The 18,450-nt window shown below is 42.6% G+C and overlaps 1 protein-coding gene across 3 annotated transcripts in view; it reads right to left on the reverse strand.

The window, feature by feature from the left end:
• The window catches only part of MET (MET proto-oncogene, receptor tyrosine kinase), a 212,544-nt gene that overhangs the window by 179,672 nt on the left and 14,422 nt on the right, over positions 1 to 18,450 (reverse strand). The window contains exon 1 of one of the 3 annotated variants that reach the window (XM_073619842.1): positions 13,479 to 13,668. The exons of the other annotated variants lie outside the window; for them this stretch is intronic. The gene's annotated coding sequence lies outside the window, so the exon portion shown is untranslated. Of the gene's footprint in view, positions 1 to 13,478; positions 13,669 to 18,450 lie in introns of those variants that run through there. 3 annotated transcript variants of the gene reach the window in all.

An 18,450-nucleotide genomic window follows, 5' to 3' on the forward strand; every position in this document is an offset into this window, starting at 1 on the left:
TTGATTAAAAAAAAAAAAAAATAAAAAAAACTTGCTTTTAAAAAAAAAAAAAAACAAAACTTGATTTTCCAAAAAAAAAAAAAAAAGCCTGTTTGCGAAAATCAAAAAGCCAAAAATATTTTTTTGTGGATTAGGTAGAAATATTTAAATATAATTATATTTTGCTACATTATTAAGATATCATTATATTTTTGTCTATGAACATTTTATACTAAATGCAGAACTGAATGCATAACAACCATTAATAAAAACATCTCCTTATAGGATTTTAAAAAATGTGTGGTTTGTTATTTCAAGGCTCAGTATCAGTTTGGTTATAATTGTAAAAAAGTTGTTTACAGTGGCAATGGAGCTTATTTAGACATTTTTAAAATTCAAATACAGTTGGCACTACAACTGCTCGACCATAACCTAGGAGACAGCCCAAAAGAAAGGCAAGCAATAAATATAATGCCAGATTTCAGCAATATTTTTTTTATTGTAAAAAATTATATATCCTGGCCCATTGCAATGGCCCCCCTACCCATAAAATAATTAACATATTGCTGTCTAACTTGACGGGCACTTTGGGGGCCAAGCCAGTACGGACAGTATCCAGGCCTGTAAGGTTGGCTTCTATTTGTCCGGCCTCAGGCCCAACTGTGCCTATATAATTGGTAGAATGCTTGTTTAAAAAGTTGTGCAGAATGCAGCACGATAAAATGATAAAATTAAGTTTGTATTCCGCCAAATTAATGGCTGTTTGAAACAGGCGGAACCGGCTGGCCAGAATTCCAAACGCATTCTCAACCACTCTTCTAGCTCTGGCCAGCCGGTAATTAAAAACCCTCCTCTCCGGGGTGAGGGTTCTTTGGGGGAATGGCCTCATGAGGTGCTTGCTGAGAGCGAAGGCTTCATCGGCAATGAAGACAAAGGGGAGTCCTTCCACGTTATCCTCATCAGGTGGCAATCCCAGGCCACCACTCTGGAGACGCTGGCAGAACTCCGTCTGGGCAAATACTCCTCCATCCGACATCCGGCCATTCTTCCCCACGTCCACATATAAAAAATCATAGTGTGCCGACACCACCGCCATTAAAACAATACTGTGGAACCCCTTATAATTAAAATAATATGACCCCGAATGGGGTGGTGGCACAATGTGGACATGTTTCCCATCTATAGCCCCTCCACAATTGGGAAAGTCCCAACGGCTGGCAAAATGGGATGCCACAGTCTGCCATTCCTGTGGCGTTGAAGGAAACTGGGGAATCAAACAAGAAAACCAAAATCAATTAATTTGGAAGCTAACATTGCAAGAAAATTAGACAATTAAAAACATTATTCCCCAGCATCAGTATAACATTCAATAATTTAATTCTTCTGGAATAACTAATATGGAAAGGCACACTTATCAGATTGCTCACCCCCTCTGATGGAACATTGATTACATTTTAGGGGGTTGTGAAATCCCTAAAAAAGATTACTTTTAGGACACGCAGGAATTTAGGGACTAAAAAGGCTACAAGACTGCAGTTGTCGCACTCTGCAGGTGCAGTTGCTAACCAGCTTACAGTAAATGAGGTAATGTAAAAAGGCATTCATGTTGCAAGGAGTACACAATCACAGGCAAGGGCAATTAATGAAAACACTTTGAGGCTTGCATATGATTTGATGATGGAAATCAGCAGAGCTTCTGCTCATTTACTAAAGCACTGGAACAAATGCACTTGTAGAGTGCACATGCATTTTGCAAACTGCAACATATATTTGCTTTAGACAAATCAACACCACAGAACATTCAAGCAAATTTTAACGAGGGTGGGGGTGGGGGGGTTGTGAAATCTAGATAATTGCTCATTAGCAGCACACTATTTAGAGTGAGTTTAGGTGGGGGGGGGGGGGTTGTGAAATCTAGATAATTGCTCATTAGCAGCACACTATTTGGAGTGAGTTTAGGTGGGGGTGGGGGGGTGGGGGGGTTGTGAAATCTAGATAATTGCTCATTAGCAGCACACTATTTGGAGTGAGTTTAGGTGGGGGGGGGGGGTTGTGAAATCTAGATAATTGCTAATTATAAGCACACTAAATACACTCCAACAAAATACATTCAAAATGAGTAGACTAGGTGGATATGTTCCCATCACTTCATGCTGGGAAGGTTATTGAAGGAAAATATACATGCATGACAAAAAATAACAGGAAAAAATTCCAGCATGTGTGAGGATAAAAAGGGGACATTCACACTATATTGCAATGATGGTAAGTAGTGTTTGAAGCAAGAAATACATTACATTATCAAAGATTACATAAAAGAACATGTGATGCTAATAAAAGAAAAATATCTTACCTTAATATAGTCCTTCTGCAGGACCTGTATGATGGCAGAACAGGTCTCTGGGATAATGATCCCCAGAGCCTGGGGGGAGATGCCTGTCGAGAACTTAAGGTCCTGCAGGCTTCTCCCTGTGGCCAAATACCGCAAGGTAGCGACCAGCCTCTGCTCCGGAGTGATGGCTTGCCTCATGCAGGTATCCTGCCTGCTGATATAGGGGGTCAGCAAAGCCAACAAACGGTCAAAAACGGGGTCCGTCATCCGGAGAAAGTTCCTGAAATCCTCAGGATTATTCTCACGGATCTCACGGAGCAAAGGCATGTGACAGAACTGGTCACGCTGAAGCAACCAATTCTTGGTCCATGAACTCCTCCTCGCCCTGTTCATGGACTGGTCTTGGGCTGAAGAATAAACTACAGCACCAAGCACATACAATGCACGAGCTCTACGACGAGTACGTACAGGTAACATGGCTTCAAAACGGTCGGCTGGTCAGAACGCACTAAACAGAACGCACTGAAGAACAGCAAGGCCTGTGAAGAACGACCTGAAAATCAGGAACGAGCGGCCAATAAAACAAAGATTTCTCAATGCCAACTGACCAAACGCACTGAAAAGCAGATACAAACCTCACAAGCACAGACTGAACAACAGTTAAAACGAACTGAAAAATACGAGTCTCACAAGCGCGAATCGTCTCTCACCAAACTTCTACTAACACGAGATAAACACGAGATTAGCAGAAGGAGCCCAAAGGGTGTCGTACGGGCTATTGAACTTCCGTTTTATAGTCTCGTCGGACTTGGTGTACGTCACCGCGTACTAGGCTGTCGTACTTTTGTGTGGTCGTGTGTGTGCAAGTCCGTTCGTAAGAAAGTCTGCCGCAAGTCCGCCGAAGGTACGTCGGAAGTATGTCGGACAGGCTGTCGGACTTTTGTAGGTGAAAAGTCCGACCGTGTGTACGCGGCATAAGAGGACATAAAGTATAAGGGCCGCTCAGAAGAGTGATAAGGCTCTACAAATATTAGAGAGGTAATAAAGGCTCTTTTTTTCTTCAAATAATAAACATGTTATACTTACCTGCTCAATGGTATTCCACTGAGTGCTCTCTTATCTCCTCTTCTGAGGTCCCCTGCTGGTGCTCTCTACCTCCTTTCTTCTGAGTGCCCCCAGGGCAAGCTGTGTGCTGTGGGGGCACTTGTGTGGGTGCGCTCCTGAGCTGGGCTGTGTACGTTCATAGTCACACACAGCACTGCTTGGCTCTGCCCCTCCCCCTGCTCTCTCCTCACAGAATTTGATTGACAGCAGCAGGAGCCAATGGCTTCCACTGCTGGCTGAGTCCCTGTGAGAACAGGGAGAGGAGAGAAAAGGCATGCAGACGGGCACAGAACTAGATCATTATAAGGCTCAGATAAGTGTTTGGGGGGAAAAGGAGCATGTAGCAAGACATTTTATACCTTAATGCAGGGAATGCAATAGGGTAAAACATGTCTTGACTTTAGAACTATAGAACTATTTTAAGTCATTTAGTCACAGGAATAATATTTAGCTACGTATGTCCTTTCTCTTTGTAAATTGATGTTGAGAGCTCTGCAGGCAAAACACCCTGCTTCAAATGGAGCATTCTGGTTTTATGGCTCGTTCATACCAGCAAGCTGCGCTAAATGCACAGCCCCTGGTGTACTTTGGGAGACACAGTGCCAGTGTCCCGATCTTGGAATATGGTATGAATGAGAACTTGGAGTTACAAACACATAGCATGAATCGTGAAAATGCTTGGAGTCAGTATTATAGAGTGCGTCATTCCTATGTTCTTTGGCATATTATAAACTTCTCTACCTACAACTGGGTAACAAGACATAGTATTTTGCGTGTGCTCATATGTAGATCGCTAACACTAACTAGAAGAAGTTCTACATAAAAAAAAAAAAAAAAATTCAATGTAACATATCCAACACAAAAACATACCTGGGGTGAGATATGTTTTCCATCCCGCAAGAAGATTTAAAATATCAAACTGAGGTCTAAAAGGTGTCACTGGGGATTAGAACACCATACAAGAAAACTACTGGTAAAATAGTACAGCACAGACTTCCATTGCAATGCCTAAGCTATTTAAGTTAGATATTTTTATAGATAATGGTTACCATGTCATTTTTCTTATCTGTTCCTTCTTAAGTCGCATACTGAATGCTATATGAGAGAATGTAATGTGTAAAAACACTAGGAGGATCGGCAGTTTAAAGGTCACTTTAGTGCAGTTTTGCAGTAAGTATTTTATTATTCCAAAGACCAGATATGAGGAAACAAGTAAAGCTACCCTCAACACTGTAAATACTGTAATTACCAGTAAATACATTGACTTTCAGAGTGGTTTTATGCCAGATAACATTTCTTTACAGAAAAGTGTTGTACATATGCATTACCAGTTTAAACACTGATAAGAAAAACAAATATTAAAGTACACCTTGTGCAGGTAGTTAGCCACCTATATCAGGCTGCTACTCAGAAGAGATAGTGGATGGACATTCATAAATCTTACCACTGCAAAAACACCTTTTCACTGAATGAGAAAAACATGGACGTGCATGAATGAATTCTATTACAATGTGGGGTTGAGTTACTAAAACTGGAGAATGCAAGATCTGGTGCCGCTCTCCACAGAAACCAATCAGATTCCATTTTTTATTTTTTTGTCAAAGCTTACTTACTTATAAGCTGAAGTTAGAAGCTCATTGGCTACCATGCACAGCTGCACCTGATTTTGCACTCTCCAGGTTTAGTAAATCAACCCCTGATTGCAGTGGTGTATTTAGGTTTTGTGCTGCCCTAGCCCTGACTAAACTTGTGCACCCCCTAATTTAAATATGACCCACACCTTCCTGTCAATGTCACGCCCCTTCCTGCTTAAGACCCACCCTGTCATCTGTAAACCATACCCCTTCCTATTTAGGTTCCACCTTTTCCTCTTAGAGCCCCACCGCTTCCTCTCTGTACATTAAAAGTGGGTACCAAGTGCAGCCTCATCAGTGCCGATCAAGGCAGTCTCATCAGTGCCCATCAGCGCAGCCTCATCAGTGCCCATCAATGCAGCCTCACCAGTGCCCATCAGTGCAGCCTCATCAGTGTCCATCAATACAGCCTGATCAGTGCCAATCAATGCAGCCTGATCAGTGCCCATCAATGCAGCCTCACCAGTGCCCATCAGTGCAGCCTCACCAGTGCCCATCAGTGCAGCCTCATCAGTGTCCATCAATACAGCCTGATCAGTGCCAATCAATGCAGCCTGATCAGTGCCCATCAATGCAGCCTCACCAGTGCCCATCAGTGCAGCCTCACCAGTGCCCATCAGTGCAGCCTCACCAGTGCCCATCAGCGCAGCATCATCATTACCCATCAGTGCAGCCTCATCAGTACCCAATAAGGGTCTCCAATTGTATTCTAATCATACCAAATTATGTGAGCAGATTGCAGTTCCTCTTTAAGCACCTGTTCGCATCTGGTTGATTTGGCTGCAATGGCATCATCCAAATTGGTGCTATGCCGACTTTGCAGCGCTGCAATGATTCCCAAAAGTACTTCCTGTATTACTTTGGGTGACTTTGGGTGCAATTTGTATAGACATCTGTGCATGAACTCACACAGATGTCTGTCAAAACGCCCTCGAAGTCGGACTGCATTGCTAGTTTGAAATCGTGCGAGTTCAGCTGAACCCACACGATTTTTAACCCGCATCAGTGTGAACCTGGGCTAAATGTAGTCAGCAGGATGGGTAATAAAATCCAGACTGATCTATGATCAGAAATGACACTTTTCTTCATACGTCAGAAGGCAGCATTAGCCATACAAGGTAGCCTTTGAAAGGTTACCACATATATACAAGCAAACATTAAGGGCACTTTCACACTAGGGCATGAGGGCGTCGGCGGTAAAGTGCCGATATTTTTAGCTGCGCTTTACCGTCGTTTCTGTGGCGCTTTTCGGCCACTAGCAGGGTGCTTTTAACCCTCGCTAGTGGCCGAAAAAGGGTTAAAAGCGCCCGCAAAGCTCCGCTACAGCGAGCAGAGGTGCATTAGAAGTGGTGTATAGTCCTGCCAGCGCACCGCTTCAGTGTGAAAGCACTCGGACCATAGGTGTGTGCACAGGGTGTGCTGGGTGTGCCTGGGCACACCCTAATAACCGTGTGCCGTGCCGATACACCCTGCTTCCTGGCATCCCCTGTCTCCTTCTGCAGTGCTGACAGCTTCCCTCTCTTCTACTGCCTGCTGCTGAGGGGGATGTTTCAGAATGGCTGAATGAGTGAATTAACAGTGAGTGATCTGTACTAATCGCTCCTGTGGTCATTCTTAACAGAAGTATACTAAACTATTTACTATGCTTCAGTTTGTGAATGAACAGGAAGCTGCTCAGCACAGAGCACTTCCCATTCATTCGCTGGCCTGTGCAGCTGAGGCTGCAGAGGGAGGGAATGGGGAAGCTCTGTTCTCTGTCCCTTTCTCTCTGTTTAGACCCTTGGTATTTCACCAAAGCCCCAAATGGAGCTCCTAAAAAAAATGTAAAAAAATAATAAAGAAATAATAAAAATAAAAACTACGACGCCATCCACTATGCTACTGACACCAATCTCTGCTCTGCTGACACCATCCACTGCTCTGCTGATATACAGTACATGCATATTTGTTTGTGCTCTGGGGTGCAAACCCTAATACAATAGCTTGCGCACACCAATGACTCGGACTTTCACACTGGAGTGACAGGAGAGGCGCTTTACAGGTGCTATTTTTAGCGCTATAGCTCCTGTAAAATGCCTCAGTGTGAAAGTGGCATAAGGTGTTAAATGCCATTGATTCCAGAAGCACCAGCCTGCAGATATTCAGCTGTATAGAGTTAACCATGTATGTAAGCATCAGTGTACATGTGTCCATTGATGCAGAGAAGAAAAGCACAGTCCTCCCCTAGCACCAAGCACACAGAGGGTTAATTATCAGACAGTCATCCCTATTTCAGATAACAGGAGATAGGATAAACAAAGTGATAGCAGAGGTGTGAGGTTTGTAAGGAGAGACAGTGAGGAGGATCAATATCTTACTTTCACTCCCTCCAGGACATGCAGAATGTAGCTGGGTCTGCCAGCTGAAGCCACAATCTGACCGATCTAGAGGCTCCACCCTGGAGTCACAACACAGGAGGCTGACCAGTTCTCTTTCTCTCTGCTCTCCTGTCTGTGCAAAGGGGAGGGGGAGGGAAGAACTGTGAGCACACGCCCTGCTCTATGTGAGAGACACTGCAGCCAGCAACCTCCGGCAGTCTGACTCCGGAGGCGAAGGGGGGGGGCTTTTTTTTCATGCGGGGGGCCACCCCCCGCAAAGTGCCATCCTAGGCCTGGGCCTTGTGGGCCTAGGCCAGAATACAGCACTGCCTGTATGTCTATGTGATATGCACCCTGCAGCTGTTACCTACCTTGGGAGAAACATTAAACTATCAATAGGGCGGCACAGTGGTGTAGTGGGTAGCACTTTCGCCTAGCAGTAAGAAGGGTCGCTGGTTCAAATCCTAACCACGACACTACCTGCCTGGAGTTTGCATGTTCTCCCTGTGCCTGCGTGGGTTTCCTCTGGGTATTCCAGTTTCCTCCCACACTCCAAAGACATGCTGGTAGGTTAATTGGATCATGTCTAAATTGTCCCTAATATGTATGAATGTGAGTTAGGGACCTTAGATTGTAAGCTCCTTGAGGGTAGGGACTGATGTGAATGTACAATGTATATGTAAAGCACTGCGTAAATTGATGGCGCTATATAAGTACCTGAAATAAATAAAAATAAATAAATAAATAAAAAAGCCAACCATAACCAGTAGCCATTTCTCACAAGGAAGTTCTGGTGATGGCATCTACTGAAGGGATGATTACCTTGCTTTATTCTCATCTAATATTCATTGGGCAAAGTGCTGCTCAGCCGAGCCTTCAGAAAGCAATCATTGGTTCAGATCAATATCACTAGCTGCAATAACATTCAGGGCAAGACTTTCAAAATGTTTAAGCGGTAGTAAGCCACTTCCATAACCCTAATCTTCGTATAAGCATCTACTCAGAGAGATGGTGATTGACCATTCACAAATGATCCCTCTCCCAAAACACCTTTTCACTGTTTGAACACATGGACATATAGGAATTAATTACAGTGTATGTCTACTGTATGTGTTCTGCATCATCCTGTAGCCTATCTTGGGAGGAACAATAGACTATTAATAAAAAAGAAGTCGACCTGACCAATAGCTGTATCCTTCAGGAAAATTCTGGCAGATGTTTCTTTTGAAGGTATGGTTCCTTGCTTTCTGCCCCCCTATTAATCACTGGACAAAATGTTGCTTAGCTGAGTCTTCAGAAAGCAATCTTTGTTTCAGATAAATATCACTAGTTGAAAGATGAGCAAAATGTTTGAGGATTGAAAAATTAGAAACAATATGGAATCAGTCTGTTATTCAGCCAGCATCAATTATAGTAAAACTAAGCAGTATATACCTATGCATTATTCGTGAAAAGTATTCATATACAGCTGTTCTGAGCCTGACTTGGAATTGTTCAATTATAATTGGCTTTGCAAAACCCAGCTAATTAGTCTTTGTAAAGTTCATTCTAAAATTATAAGACTTCCCAGCAGTTATGGAGGATTTTAAGGTTATACCATGTCTACTTTTCTGATTAGGGTATCAACATGATCATTTATTACTAAATAAGTGATTTTATGGGCACTTGAAAATAATGTGATAAGATGTGATCCTGACACATTTTCTTTTTGACTGCTTGCTAATACAGTAACTTGACAAAACATGAGCCAATTTTAATTTACAAGTGTGGCAACCATATTTCTTTGGATACAGGAGAAACCTGCATGGTGGAACTGGGTGACAGTCTTAAGTCTGTGAGGAGTAAACAGAGACTACTGGACTATTAGCCCAAAGCAGGTGTAGAAATAGTGGTCGGACAGGTTGAAAAACCTACTCAATGCCATTCTTTCCTATGGCAGTAGGGTGTCCTTCTCCTCCCCTCTCTGTAGCATAGCCATAAATGCTTGGGTGACATGAACCTTCCTGGTTATGCTATAGGCTGTATCCACAGGCACCAGGAAACAGTCAGAGTGTGCCTATCCAGTCAAATATGCCTATAGGTATTTAGTCTCATGAAATGCACACTGTTGGGAATCTTTTCTTCATAGTCTTCAAGAAAAGTCCCATAGTTCTCTGAGTATCATTAATGTATCAGTTCATTTAACAGGTTTGTGCTGTTGCCTTCACTTTACAAATAAACAGAAAATGAGTCTTTCAAACTTGTTGAATGATCAGAATAACAGCATGGCAGATAATTAACATCTTCAATAATCTGAAATGAGACAGAGTGATCAATCACCTTAATGCACTCATTCAAATTCCTTCACTCCCCTTTGTTTTCAAGGCTGCTGTCTGGCTCGATTGATTAACAATAAAAGTAGGATTGAAATGTTTTATGTGATAACAAAACACCAAACAGTGAGTATGCCAATTCATATTCAAATTAATCTAAGCCTCATGAAGAGAATTTTTGCTACTTTTTTTACAGCTAAGAAACGCTAACACACTATAGCCTAGTTAATTTGCTATTATCGTATCATACCCCTAGAAATGGAACAAATAGCTGTTTTTATTCTGCGGTATAGGGAAAAGCTAATATTCCAACGTTGCACAAATGCTTTGTGACAATAGTCAAATTGTTCTCAATTGTAGAAAGACATTTAATGTGAATAACACATGCACTGGACTGATTCATGATTTTTCCACAGGGACAAAATATCTATGAGAATGCAACATTTGTATATGCAATAGTTCAGCAAAAATCTTACACGCTCCACTGGCCTTCAGAATGAACTCCTAAAAAGAGTATACATTTCATGCATATATTATACATACATGGTAGTCAAATTTTAAATTGATGGTATTCAGGGCAATGTCAAAATCTAATCCTAGTGGATATGGGTGAATAGCTTAAACCTCAACTCCATTTTTTTTAATTTTAGAAAACGGGATACAGGCATGTGCGTATCTACTGTGAGGCAAACAAGGCGTTTGTCTTGGGCTTTTTTAAGGTGGGTGGCGCCAGTACCAGGATGATGCCTGCAGCTGCGGCATGTTTTAGAGCCGGCGGTCAGCTCTCTTGTAATAGCAATCGGAGCGGGCTTATAGACCCCAGATCCCTCCATAAAGAGTACCTGTCACATGCCTATTGCTGTCACAACGAGGTTTACATTCCTTGTGGCAGCAATAAAAGTGATAAAAAAAAAGTAAAGTGCCCCAGTCCTCCCATGTTCGCATGCAAAGGCAAACACGCAAACAGCGATCGCCCCACACATGTGAGGTATCACCGCGAATGTCAGATCATGGGCAATAAATTCTAGCAACAAACATGAACGAATTCTGGACAGCTGCACTCGTATATAGCTTTGTTTATTGGAAGATGCACGTCAAATTCAAAAAATCACAGCGGACAGAAAAGAGCTGACATTTCGCACTAGCGTTAGTGCTTACTCATGAGCTATGAGTAAACACTAACACTAGTGCCAAACGTCAGCTCTTTTCTGTCCGCTGTGATTTTTTGAATTTGATGTGCATCTTCCAATAAACAAAGCTATATACGAGTGCGGCTGTCCAGAATTCGTTCATGTTTGTTGCTATCAGCATTAGCCAGCACCTATGACCTCCGAACCAAGATTGATTCAACTTTTGTCTGCTTAGTGCTCCTGGAGCGGTGATCATTTTCCTCTGCTCTCAATAAATTCTAGCACCAGCCCTCCTCTGTAAATCTAAAGGGGTAACCCATAAAGGCTTTTAAAGCATCACCTAATCACCTATGGATAGTAAAATTGACATTGTTTGTGGCCGTTGCACAGACATGCGCAATTTTAAAGGGGTTGTAAAGGTTCATGTTTTTTCACATTAATGCATCCTATGCATTAGGGGGAAAAAACACTGGCAGTCACCGGCCCCCTAGCCCCCTCCCTCTAGCCCCCCCGTTTTACTTAGCTGAACCCCTTCATTCAGTCGGCTAGGACATGCTGTCATTCTCTCCACTGGCTCCCGGCTCTTGATTGGATAGATTGATAGCAGCGCAGCCATTGGCTCCTGCTGCTGTCAATCAAATCCAATGACGCAGGCACTTCTCCGAGGGGGTTATCAGATGTGGGGAGGAGCCACGAGAGCCACCAGGGGACCCCAGAAGAGCAGGTTCGGGGCCACTCTGTGCAAAACGAACTGCACAGTGGAGGTAATTATGACATGTTTGACATTTAAAAAAAAAAAAAAAAAAAGCCCTTTACAGTCACTTTAAAGCAGCTGGGGTGGGACAAATTTAGATGGGGGGCTTTCAATTTTAGTCTTGCCTAGGGAAGCACAAATCCAAAATACTCCACTGGATATAGGTTAATACATCTGTGAAGTTGCTTTCGTGTCCATGCTGGGATGATTTCCCCTCACTTCCTGTCCCAGTGACAGGGTATCGCAGAGACAAGAAGTGATGGGAAATCTATCCATACATGGAAAAAATGTGTAAGCAAATGTAAAAAAAAAATATATGATATAGTTCTGCCAGCAAGCTCAAGCTATGAACCATGCTGTAAGCTTTGCTTAATCTGGTAAGAGATTAAGAAAAATACAGGTGCAGCTGAAGTACTAATGGTATCTCCCACGTGCTCAATTCTTACAGTGTTTTTCTGCAATGTGCTTAAAATAGCCACAAAAGCAAAAAGAAAATTAATGGTGATAACAAAGTGCTCTACTTTCACTACCTTGCCTAAAAATGGCAACCAGTATGGTCAGGTATACAGGTGAACTATGCCGTCAATGCTATGCATTTGTGTTATATGGTTTACTAAGAAGGAAAAACAAATAATTAAGTACCACTATATACATGTTTTTTATTTCAAATTTGTGTACATGTGTTGTAATAAAATCCAGCTTCTGTCAAAACCATTTGTTTGCATGTATGGATAGAGTGGAAAAAAGTTAGAACCTCTGCAAGATTTTTTTTTTCATTGCAGTTTGCATCCCTATTAAAAAGATCTCCGTTCAGTTTTTGTAGGTAGGGTTTTCTTGGTATAAGACACGTTCTACGTCTTATATGCCAAAAAAATCACTTTCTATTTTTTATGGCGCTCATGGCGCATGCACAGTGCAGTAAACACTTTCGGCATATGCACAATGCCGAGAGTAGGAGCCAGGGGCGATGATGATGCAACTCTACCATGTATGCATCATTAAGTGACTGCACAATGGTCAAAGAAATGAGATGCTTTGTGGGTTAAAAGAAAAGAAAAAGATGGCAGCAGTGGCAATGGAGAGCACAGACATGTCATCACTGGAGGGCAGCAAACTGTGTGTAAGTGTGCAGTGTCTACTTGCATATTATGGCAAATGTTCCCATGGCTATTCCCCAGCTACGTTCCACATTAAGCCATTGACTTCTATACTATATATACCATACTAGGGGGTGCAAAAACTATACGTATCAGGCTGTCCAACTGTTCTTTGAATATATGTAATAAAAGTAAAAATTACATTTTGTCTGTTCGCGCAAAAAGGCATCAAGGGGTACGTTAATGTTTGTTGTAGCTCAGACATGAAAAGATTTGATTCAATATGACTTGTCAAGCTGGTAGCAACAATGTCTCACAGGAGACAGCAGAAAACACATCTGCATAAGAAAATCCCCTGCTGTTTCCTTTCATAGGATCACAAGTGGCTCGGCTGCATAAAATGAATTTTAATAAATGTCGTCCATTATGAGACGCAGGCAAATTTCAAAATGTATCAGCACAGGTCAAAAACCTGAGGCAGGCTTGATGGGAAGGACATAGCTGCAGAATTTCCAGGCATCAAAGCAAGACGATGTTGACATTAATATGACATAGAGAGCAAGACTAGCACAGGAAAAAACTGCTGAAGAAGAGACATTTATGCTGATATTATGAGCTACTGAAATAACAAATTAAAAATACACTAAAAGCTTTGCTATGATGCCCCTGTTTAATTCTAAAGTAGCTGCTGGAAGCAGGGCCTTGTAAGCCTCCTCAACACCTCATCACCAGACAAAGTGTATCTAAACCCTAGAGCACACATTTAATACAATGCAACGTACCAGTCCTTAGATGTAGTGGCTATATTTTTTCTATTTGGGGCTTTTTTCTTTTATTTTCACCTTGTGACCCTGCCAGTAACACACTTCCGTTTCTAGGGTGACAATTCTCAATCACTCAATCTTCGGAACAGCAACGTTGTCACCCTAGGCTGCTTGTTTCTGATAAGGACTACGGAACATCCATCCATCTCTATAACATAAAGGTAGGTATTATTGTGCATGAAGGTATACTGAGTAAAGGCAACTTATTAATTTTAAATGAGCAGTCAGCGCACCTTAACCACTTCAGCCCCGGAAGGATTTACCCACTTTCTGACCGGGCCATTTTTTGCGATAGGGGGCGATCAAGGGGTTAAATGTGTGTCCTAGGGAGTGAGTCTAACTGTGGGGGGATGGGACTGCCTGGGGGAGGAGACCGATCGTTGTTCCTAAGTAGTAGGAATAACAGATCGCTCTCCTCACCCCTGACAGAACGGAGATCTGTCTGTTTACATTGACAGATCTCAGTTCTCTCCTTCTCAGGAGCACTCGCGGGTAGCCCACGGTGGCTCGCCCGTGCCCTATACTCCTTAAAGCGGCCGCCGTACAGCTACGGCAATTCACGCAGGAGTGCCATTCTGCCGCCATCAATCGACGGCGGGCGGTCGACAAGCGGTTAATGAATACTTGTAATGCACAGCACTGCCGATCTTGCATCAACAGAATATAGCACTGCATAGGAGAGTATAGGAAGGGGGTGCTACTGAGGAAGAAAGGAAATAGTCCTCCTGAAGGTGTACAAGAACCTTCCAATGGTAAATGGAATGAGGCCCCAAAATGGAACCAGTGTGTGATCAACATGACCACATTGGTTCCATTTTGGGGCCTCACCTCTTTTACCATTGTTTACCAAAACTGACTCCAGCAAAAAATCATGCATGCTCGGAAACAATTTGACGCATGCTCGGAAGCATTGAACTTCATTTTCTCGTCGTAGTGTTGTACGTCACCGCGTTCTTGGCGGTCAAAAGTTCAGAGAACTTTTGTGTGACCGTGTGTATGCAAGGCAAGCTTGAGCAGAATTCCGTCGGAAAAACCATACAAGTTTTTTCTGACAGAAATTCCGATAGTGTGTACGCGGCATTAGAAGGATCTCTCCTGCAGCTTTTTATTCCTCTTTTTCTCCTTGTCTCTGCTCACCTGGAGCTTCCCTGACTCATAAAGAACCATCCAATACTGCTCATAGGAGACAAAGGGTACTCTTTTGCTAAGGGTTTCTACACGTGTCTTTCAATATTCCTGTCTCAATGTAGCTTACACTGCTATCCTACAAGAGCACCTTTCCTTTGACAGGAACAGATGTCACTTTGTCAAACCCTGTCAGATTCTGCAGGCACAGTTCCTGAGGTAAAACTCTTCACCAGCCAGTATTTATTCAACCTTTTGGCTCCAGAGGTTCAATAATGACTAGCAGTGGCATGTGTTTAGGATGTATGCATGGTGTCTCTTTTGGCACCTGTGTGCATGGCCTCCAACAATGTCATGCCAAGGTGGCTTCATTATTTCCAGGGATTAATGTATGCACACAAGTTTTTTTTCTTGACTCAACGCATTGTTAGATAATGACTGAAACAAAAGTAGAGTGGAAAAATAAAAAGTGCTCAAACATACCTTCCACTTGTGGAATTCTCAAGCTGGAGTAACACATTTATACTTTATAAACAGACTTCCTATAGTGGATAAAAAATAATGATTTCTAAGCATTTGATTACACATTGTAGATTAGCTTATAACTTGGGATGTGGGAATCCAACATGCTGTTGTCTGCATGTGATAAACTGGAGAGGGTACACAGTAGCATCTGTGCAATTAAAGTGTAACTAAGGCCAAAACATGTTTTGAATAGAGTGGCAAGGGTTTACTCTCTTTATTTGTCCTGGTGACCACTGTTATGGAGATTGAAAGTGAGTGAAAATATAGTATATCTAGTTGTCACCAGAACAGGCATATAAGAGGCATAGGGGTTGATTTACTAAAACTGGAGAGTGCAAAATCGTGTGCAGCTGTGCATGGTAGCCAATCAGCTTTTAACTTCAAATTGTAAAATAAAAGTGATTGTAAAGGTTAGTTTGGCTCCTGCTGCTATCAATCTATCCAATGAGCACCCCAGACAGCGGCTGGAGCTGCTGTGCTTATCCCCTGTTGCTGGAACAATGAGGTTCAGGTAGGTTAAAGGGGAGCTCTGGGGGGCTGCTGCACTACAGAAGGTTTTTCGCCCTTGAGGGTTTACAACCCCTTTGAGCTTGGTTTCTATGCAGAGCTGCACCAGATTTTGCACTCTCCAGTTTTAGTAAATCAACCCCATTGTCTAATGGGGACACTTGCTCCAATTACAACTACCATGGGATTTCCCCTACTTTGGAGAAATTTCCTCTCACCTCTGCATTCACACCTGAACGTTTTGAAGTTCAAAGCTTGAAGTTCAAAGACGCTCAGCAAGCAAAATCTCATTCACTGCAATGGCCCCTGTACACATCTAAACGTGAACAGGGGCCATTGAAATAAATGGGATTTTGACTGTTGAGCGTCTTCAAGCTTCAAGCTACAAAACGTGTAAATGCAGCTAACTGTTGTGACCACAAGACAGAAAGCGGAGAGGTATCTGTCCAATGGGACAGAAATGGGACACAACTAACAGGAGTTTTAACAATAAATGGCTCAAGCACAAATAGGAGAGCAACAAGTGATTAAAAAGATCTGTGGGCCAGCCATGTAGGAGACAGCATTAATCCTCCTATGGCCGCACAAGTCAAACACTATAAACAATTCCTGCAGCACTCAAATACAAAAATCCTTAGTGCAAAGATAAACAAAATAACAGATAACAGTAAAACAAGACACTCACTTTATGCTGCCAGCTGCATACTGCTTCTGAGCTGTGTTGCTTTAATGTTGCTAATGCGGTGCAAAAATGAGTGTGCCTGATGACAGGTTTAATAGGAGCAGAGCAAGAAAGAGGAGCACTAACCAACTTAACATAAGCAGACTGGGCCCCGGCCGCTGACACCTAGCCTATATCTCATAGCAAAAAACTGATGACAGTGCACACTCTACAACAATGTCCCTGTACTGGTGAAGTCATCTGCTGCTTATACCGACATGCTTCGATTGGATACCGCCAACATTTCTCAAAATGACATACACAGTAGTAAATGACTGCCCACCCCTTCCATCCTCCACCTCCTCCATGTCTTCGTATTGCTAAACACTATGGGAATGGAATATACAATGGTGATTGATGGAGGCTTCACCTCCCTGTTAGTCCCAGCACATACATACTATAGACCAGCCCCCTGGGGTGCCTTCAGGAATGCCTTGGCAAATCGCCTAGAAATTGCCCAAAAATTGTATGCAAGCCAGTGGGTGGATCAAGCCTGAGTATTAGTTACATAAAGCCACACGTTTTAATTGTTCACCATCACAACCTTCCAGCTGCCAGTGTCCTAACAACCAATGACATCATTGGTTGATAAAGAGGATGTTGCGCATTTTCACAGCATCCTTGTTTGCCCCTTTCCTGCCCCTTTCCATCAGCTCTGGGATCACATTAGCTGAGTGAGGGAGAGAAATTGAGCGAGAAGAGAAACATTGGAATATTAATCAGTACCAGTGTGCAAAGGTGTGTTTGCTTTAGAAGAATAATCTCCTCTTACTTTTGGCGTCCAAGTGTGTGGTTGTTGCTGTGATATGTAAAACTATTAGTTTAGTTATTAAACTTTAGAATGGGGTGCCTGGAGATTGTGCGTAATTTTAAAGGGTGCCTTAACTGAAAAATAGTTGAGAAACAATGCTATAGACAGAGGCCAGATATCTTTACAGTGTAAATAAAGTGAAAGCTATTGTTAGTCAACTTTTTTTTTTACATGTGACCAGCACAGCACCAATCAGCGCTGTGCAGACACAGATTCATACATAAGAAACTTCTCCCTCAGAATTTTCCCTGATGACAGAAAAGACTCGGGAAACATCATGTGACCTCTGAGAAGCAATGTTAAAGAAGTAGGGTCAAAGCTATTTGGCTCGACTTCTCCTCTGGGTTACAGGAGTGCACTTAGTTCTGCACTGCTGTGACCTGCTGATGTCACTCAGCTAGTCCAGACTCTGGATCGATCCCGACTGACAGTCACTGGCTCTCTGCTTACTGAAGACTGAGAACTGAGCGATCAGCAGTCTTTAATCACTAATTTCTCAGTTTAGAGGTGGCAGGGGACAGCTGCAGCTGAGATCGATACTGCAGCCATCCAGGTAAGTATGATTGCTTGTTATGTTCAATTCCTGTATTTCTCTTTTAAATAAGGTAAATTAAATTAATTGGCGTGATCTTTATATATCAATTGAAGGGATGATGGTGATTAAACATTGTATGTTTAATAACATCATGTACAGTACACAATATCATTAACAGATTCCAAGAATCTGGAGAAATCTCTGTGTGCAAGGGACAGGGCTGAAACACAATATTAGATGTCCATAAACTTTGGGCCCACAGATGGCGCTGCATTAAAAGCAGGCATGATGTGTGATGGACATCACTGCATGGGCTCAGGAACTGTGAACACAATTTGGCATGCCATCCAAAAATGCAAGTTAAAGCTCTATTATGCAAATAAAAAAGCCATCTATGAACAAGATACAGAAACGTCGCTATCTTCTCCGGGCCAAAGCTCATCTAAAATGGTCTGTTGCAAAGTGGAAAACTGTTCTGTGGTCAGATGAATCACAATTTGACATTCTTTTTGGCAACCATGGGCTCTGCATCCTTCGGACTAAAGAGGAAAAGGACCTTCCAGCTTCTTATCAGCACTCAGTTTAAAAGTGTGCATCTCTGATGGTATTGGGGTGCCAGCAATTGGTTTTCTCAGTTCACAGATGTTTACAGAGTGTTGTTAAAAGAAGACGGGATGTTACATCATGGTGAACAAGGCCCTGTCCC

This window comes from Aquarana catesbeiana, linkage group LG03 (genome assembly GCF_042186555.1).
Source record: "Aquarana catesbeiana isolate 2022-GZ linkage group LG03, ASM4218655v1, whole genome shotgun sequence".
In the NCBI taxonomy this organism is placed as follows: Eukaryota; Metazoa; Chordata; class Amphibia; order Anura; family Ranidae; genus Aquarana; species Aquarana catesbeiana.